General features: G+C 32.7%; 1 long non-coding RNA gene across 1 annotated transcript in view; it reads left to right on the top strand.

The window, feature by feature from the left end:
* Positions 1-258: 258 nt before the first annotated feature.
* LOC125173208 (uncharacterized) overlaps positions 259-7345 on the top strand; it is a 51442-nt gene continuing 44355 nt past the window's right edge. Inside the window, exon 1 of the long non-coding RNA XR_007154964.1 lies at positions 259-345. This is a non-coding gene — a long non-coding RNA (uncharacterized LOC125173208). The remainder of the gene's footprint in view (positions 346-7345) is intronic.

The raw sequence follows: 7345 nt of genomic DNA, 5'->3' as shown, positions 1-7345 counted from the left end.
GACAGAGACAGAGACAGAGACAGAGAATCCCAAGCAGTCACCACACTGTCAGCACAGAGCCTGATGCAGGGCTCAATCCCATGAACTGCAAGATCATGACCTGAACTGAAATCAAGAGCCAGATGCTAAACTGACTGAGCCACATAGGCACCTCTGCAATATTTAAAAATAACTGAGATTGCTAACTAGTAGCCATACCCACCTGAGTGTAGCCTTCTTCTCTAAAACTCAATGGGATTTCTTTGAATTCATAGGGACAAAGTCTGTCTATTCCATTGCATCATTCTTCTGGAACTTTGATAATAGCCAATTCTACTGCCTTAACAGCATCATTGCTTGCAGTTGGTAAGTTTGCCTTAATATGACTTTTCTACCAAATATTTGCAACAGATTTCTGTTTACCTGAAGCCTTGCTGTGTTCTTGTTTTTCACACATTTTGAATTTTTGAGATGCCTTCACAGCTCTCTATGGATGAATAACTAATTCCAATTGTTATGCTGTATTTTGCCTAAACAGATAGGTCCTTGAGCCTTTTTTAAATCAAACATAAAACTACAAACACCCCAATAGAAAAATTGACAGAACAGGCAAGTTACAATAAACATGAAAGGATTTAACTTCGTAAGTAATCAAAGGAATGCAAATTAAACAGTGAGATTCCATATTTGCCTATTGTCAGAAAAAAATAGGAATACTCATTGTTTTAAAAGCTTCAGAGAAAAGACACTGCTAGTAGGAATATCAATTGCTTTCTTAAAGTGAATTTTGAATAGATACTTTTAAAAACCTTAAAATGTATATTATATCTTGCCTAGAAATTCTACCTAATAGCTTTTTCTAAGTAATCAGACAAGGGCACAAATATGTAGGCACAAGCATATTTATCACAATGCTTTTTTAAATGTTAAAACTCTACATTTCTAATAGTGGTAGTAACTGATGATATATTACATAAATGATGTCTGTCTATTATTTGGTCGTTCAGAAAACTGTTTAGCATTTCACATTGATGTCATGAATTTTGGTTTAAACTATATATGTATATATAGAAAACAATCTAGAAATTAATATATTGAAATGTTAACCACCAATTTCTATGTTGTGAGACTGACCATATATCTATTTTATTTCTTATGTTTTTCTCTATTTTTCAAAATGTTTAAAATCCGTATGTAATGCTACTCTTATATTCAGATTTTAGACATATGATTAACTCTGTATCCCATAGGTCTATTTCATACCTCTTGGTTTCTTTGCAATCTGTCTGCATTTGGTCTCATTTGCATTCATCCAGACTGTTTAGGATATTCCTTAAGAAGATAAAATATCATGTGACTTTCCCATAGGTTTTTGGTGACTTGTTTATTCCCAAGTTCAAGCTACTTGCTTAGTGCATAAAATCCATCCTACTCTAGTTGTAATCTGCCTCTTCAACCTCATCTTCAGTCATTGCCTCAATCCTAATTTAGTCTATATTGTAAATTCCCCATCATCACCTTTCTCAACCTCATGCTTTTGTGCATGTGCTTTCTTATTTCTGAAGCATCATTTCCTTTCAAATTATTATGCCTGGCACACTACCCATCCTATATATCTAGTTAAATTGAAGATTGCTGTGAAAACTTTCCCAGATATTCCAGATCTTTTCCTTCTCTAGCCACTCATAGTATTTTGATTATATTTGAAAATTATCTTTTAGAGTGGTATTTGTCTCAGGGCTAAGATGGGGAGTAGACACCTAGTCTTACAGTTTTGCATCTTCAGAACCCAGCACCTAGAATTTAGTACATCATAAACTTCATTACATGCTTGTGGAAATAAAAGGAGAAGGAGAACTAAAGCTTGTATCAAAATGAAAGTGAAATTCTCAGCAACAAAATCATTACTCACAAAGAAGTCTGGTCCAAGATGGTGACAGAGGAGACTTCTGAATTTACTGCCTCCTATGGACACACCAATTCTACAGCTACACATGGAATAGTTCTTTCTGAAAGATATCTAGAAACTATCTCATAAACTACTATGGATTAGGTGAAAGTAGACAGCTTAAAAATAGACTCTTATAGATGCTTTATATAAGCCTTATTGTAACCAAAAAGCAAAAATCTATAATAAATACACAAAAGATAAAAAGAAAAGAATCCAAGCATATCACTACAGAAAATCAAGTCACAAAGGAAGAGAGCCAGATAAGAAGAAAGAAACATAGGAATTATAAAATATATAGAAAATAATTAACAAACTGCAAACAGTACGCATCTATGAAAAATAACTTTAAATGTAAATAGACTAAATTCTTCAATCAAAAGATCCAGAGTGGCTAAATAGATAAGAAGAAGAAGAAGAAGAAGAAGAAGAAGAAGAAGAAGACCACCAAACTATATGCTGCCCATAAGAGACTCACTTCAACTTCAAGGATATAAACAGAGTGAAAGTGAAGGGTTAGAAAAAGATGTTCTCTGCAAATGGAAGCAACAACAACAATAACAACAACAACAACAACAACAGAAAGGGAAAGCTATACTTATATCAGACAAAATAGAATTAAGCCAAAGAATGTAATAAGAGACAAAGAAGGTTATTGTATAATGATAAAGACATCAAAACAAGAATCTATAACAATTGCTAAATATTTATTCACCTCCACATAGGTGCACCTAAATATATAAAGCAAATATGAACAGATCTGAAGGGAGAAACATACAGCAATACAATACCCCATTTGAACAATGGACAGATTATCCAGATAGAAAATAAATGAAGTGCTTAAATTATACAATAGACCAGGTTAATTTTACAGGTATTTACCGAACATCCCACCCAATAGCAACAGGATACATATTCTTCTCCAGGTGTCCATATAACATTCTCCAAGATAGATCATAGTTGGGCTACAAAACAAGTGTTAATAAATTTAAGAAGATAGGTGCCTGCATGGCTCAGTCAGTTAAGTGTCCAACTTTGGCTCAGTTCATGATCTCACGGTTTGTGAGTCTGAGCTCCATGTCAGGCTCTATGCTGACAGCTCAGAGCCTGAAGCCTGCTTCGGATTCTGTGTCTCCCTCTCTCTCTGCCCCCACCCCCCACTCACTCTCTCTCTCTCAAAAATAAAAACTAAAAACATTTAAAAAAATTAAAAAATAAACACATAAATAAACTTAAGAAGGTTGAAATCATATCAAGCATCTTTTCCAACCAAATTTTATGAAACTAGATATCAATTACATGAAGAAAACTGGACAATTCACAAAATGTAGATATCAAACAACATGCTACTAAACAATAAAAAAATGAGTGAAATAAAAAATCAAGAGAGATAAAAATAATCTGGAGAAAAATAAAAAATGGAAACACAACATACCAAAATTGATAGGATGCAGCAAAAGCAGTTTTAATAGGGAAGTTTATATTGATAAATACCTACATTAAGAAAAAAGAAAGAGTTCAAATAACCTGACATTATACCTCAGGGAAATAGAAAAGGAAAAATAAAAAAGCCCAAAATTAGTAGAAGAAAGAAATAATAAAAATTAGAGAAGAAATAAATTAAATTGAAGCTGAAAAGACAATAGAAGAGATCAATGTAACTAGCAACTGGGTTTTTGAAAACATAAAATTGACAAACATTTAGTTAGCCTCACCAGGAAAAAAGAGAGGACTCAAATAAATAAAATTAGAAATGAAGGAGGAGACAGTACAACTGTTACCACACAAATAAAATAATCATAACAGTATAATATTAACAATTATATGCTAACAATTGGACAACCAAGAATAGATAAATTCCTAAAAACATAAACCAACTAAATTTGAATCATGAAATAGAAAGTCTAAACAGAACAATTACTACTAAGATTGATTCTCTACTAAAGGTCCTCCAACAAAGAAAAGGCCAGAACTAGATGGCTTCCCTGGTGATTTCAAACATTTAAAGAATTAACAACAATTCTTCTCAAACTCTTCCAAAAAATAGAAGAGGAAGGGTGTGCCAGAATGGCTCAGCCAGTTAAGCCTTCGACTGGGTTTCAGCTCAGGTCATGATCCTATGGTTTGTGATACAGACCCCACATTAGGCTCTATGCTGATAGCATGGAGCCTGCTAGGAATTCTCTCTCTCCCTCTTTCTGACCCTCTCCTACTAATGCTCTCTCTCTCTCTCTTTCTCTCTCTCTCTCAAAATAAATAAACAAACATTAAAATAATCTTAAAAAATTTTTTTTAAATGAGAGAGAACATTATCAACTGAACAGCCTTATTCTCCTACCAAAACCAGACAAAGACATTAGAAGAAAAAAACTTGCATGCCAATATCACTGATGAACATACATGCAAAAATCCTAAATAAAATATTAACATACTGAATTCAATAATACATTAAAAGGATCAAGTGGTAAGTGGGAATAATTGTAGGGAAACAAGCAAGGTTCAAGAAATACGAATCAATGTGATGCACCACATCAACATAATAAAGGTTAAAAATACATGATTATCTTCATAGATACAAAAAATTTGACAAAAATTAAATATCCACTCACTATATAAACTCTCAATAAACTGGGTATAGAGGGAACTTATGTCAACATGATAAAGGCTATGTATGACAAGCCCACAGCTAATATATTCAATGGTGAAAAGTTGAAAGTTTTTTCTTTAAGAACAGGAGCAAGATAATGCCCCTCTTGCCACTTTTATTCAACATAGTGTTAGAATCCCAACCAGAACAATTAGGCAATAAATAGGAATAAAAGATGTCCAAATTGTAAAGGAAGAAGCAAAATTGTCTCTGTTTAAGAATAATTTAATATTATCATATATAAAAAACCCTAAGAACTTTAAAACTAATAAATTATTTCAGTAAATTGTGGGATACAAAGTCAACACACAAAAAATATGTTTCTGTACACTGATAGCAAACTATCAGAAGGAGAAATTAAAGTAATTCCATTTATCATTTCTTAAAAAAATAAATAGGAATAAATTTAACTGAAGAGGTGAAAGATTTCTACACTAAAAAATTATAAGATACCAATAACAGAAATTGAAGAAGACACCTATAAATGGAAAAATATTTGATGTTCATGTACTGGAAGAATTAAAATGTCTATACTACCCAAGCAATCTCTATCAAAATTCCAATAGCATTTTTCACAGAAATGGGCAAACAATTCTAAAATTTGTATGGAGCCACAAAAGACCTCAAATAACCAAAGCAATCTTAAGAAAGAACAAACCAGAGGCATCACACTTTCTGGTTTCAAATTGTATCACAATGCAATAGTAATAAAAACAGTATGGTATTGGCATAAAGGTATACAATGGATTAGTGATATAGGATAGAGAGCACTGTGCTCTCCTGTGAATCAGGAGATCAATGGAACAGAACAGAGGTCAGAAATAAACCTGTGAATATATGGTCAATTAATAGATGACAAAGATCCAAGCATATACAATGAGGAAATGATTGTACCTTCAAAAAATGGTGGTAAGAAAGTTGGACAGCCACGTGCCAAGGAATGAAACTGGACCACTATCTTACACCATACACAAAATTAATTCAAAATGGATTAAAGACTTGATGGGGTACCTGGATGGCTCATTCGGTAAGTGGCGACTTTGGTTCAAGTCATGATCTTTCAGTCCATGGGTTCGAGCCCCACATCAGGCTTTGTGCTGAAAGCTCAGAGCCTGGAGCCTGCTTCTGATTCTGTGTCTCCCTCTCTCTCTGCCCCCACACCCACACCCACACCCCACTCATGCTCTCTCTCTCAAAAATAAATAAAGATTAAAAAAAATTTTTTAAATGATTTGAATGAAAGACCTAAACCATAAGACTCCTAGAAGAAAACAGAGGGGTTAGCTCCTTGACATTGGTGACGTCAATGATTTTTTGGATTTAACACCAAAAGCAAAGACATCAAAAGCCAAAATAAACCGGTGGGTTTGCATTACACTTAAAAGATTCTGTACAACAAGGGAAACCATCAACAAGAAGAAAAGGCAACCTACAGAACGGAAGAAAATATTTGCAAATCATATATATGATAAGGGATTAACACCCAGAATTTATAAAAAGCTTACATAACTTAATAACAAAAAAGCATCTGATTAAAAAATAGAGGATCTGAATAGCCATTTTCCCAAAGAGGACATACAAATGGGCAATAAGGGCATAAAAAGATGCTCAACATCACTAATTATGAAGGAAATTCAAATCAAAATTACAATGAGATGTCACTTAACACCTGTTGGAATGGCTATTATCAAAAAGAAGAGATAACAAAAGTGCTGGCAAGGATATGGAGAAAAGTAAACATTTGTGTACCTTTTGTAGGAGTGTTAATTGTTATGGTCATTATGGAAGACACTATGAAAGTTCCTCAAAAATTTAAAAATTTAAAAATAGAACTACCATATGCTCTAGCAATTCTATTTCTGGGTGTGTATATATATATATATATATATATATATATATATATATATATTCTTTCATGTATATATGAAAGAAACAAAGTCACTATCTTGAAGAGATATCTATACTACTATGTTACTTACAATAGCCAAGACATAGAAACAATGTAAATATTCGTCAATGGATGAATGGATAAAGGTGTTGTTGTTATTATTATTATTATTATTATTATTAATTATTATTCAGGCATAAAAAGAAGGAAATCTTGCCATTTTTGACATGGACGAACCTCAAGAGCATTACATTAAGTGAAATAAGTCAAACAAAGAAAGATCAATTCTGTATGATCACACTTATTTGTAGAATCCGAACTCATAAAAACAGAAAACAGATTGGTAGTTGGCAGTTGTCAGAGTTGGAAGGGTGGCCTGTGGGAGACATGGGTGAAGGTCAAAAGGAACAAACTTCCAGTTATAAGTCTTGGAGATGCCATGTACAGCATGGTAACTATAGTTATTGTGTTGAACATTTCACAATGTATACATAACTAAATCATTATGTTGTACTCCTTAAATTATTATAATCTTATGTGTCAAGTATATCTCAATACAACTGGAAAGAGTATTAACCACATATTAGAGCTAGTAATTAGAGGAATCAAATATAGTACTTAATGTTCCCTGATCAGTATTGTTTTTCTTTAATCCATCTGTCTTTGTAAAGTGTTTTAATGGCACTACCTGTATTAAAAATCACACAAACTTCTGAATAAGATTTGTAAACTCTAAAGCAGTAAATAATCATTTTTAAAAACAAAATTGTACAGAAATCTATTAACTGCCTTTGGGGATAGCTGTTATCCACACCATGGTGTTAGACTATATTTGGTTGATGCTTATAAAAGTTCTATAAAAGAGAGTTCTGTTATAATCCTT

This window comes from Prionailurus viverrinus, chromosome C1 (genome assembly GCF_022837055.1).
Source record: "Prionailurus viverrinus isolate Anna chromosome C1, UM_Priviv_1.0, whole genome shotgun sequence".
Taxonomy (NCBI): Eukaryota; Metazoa; Chordata; class Mammalia; order Carnivora; family Felidae; genus Prionailurus; species Prionailurus viverrinus.
This window is presented reverse-complemented; position numbering and strand designations above follow the sequence as displayed.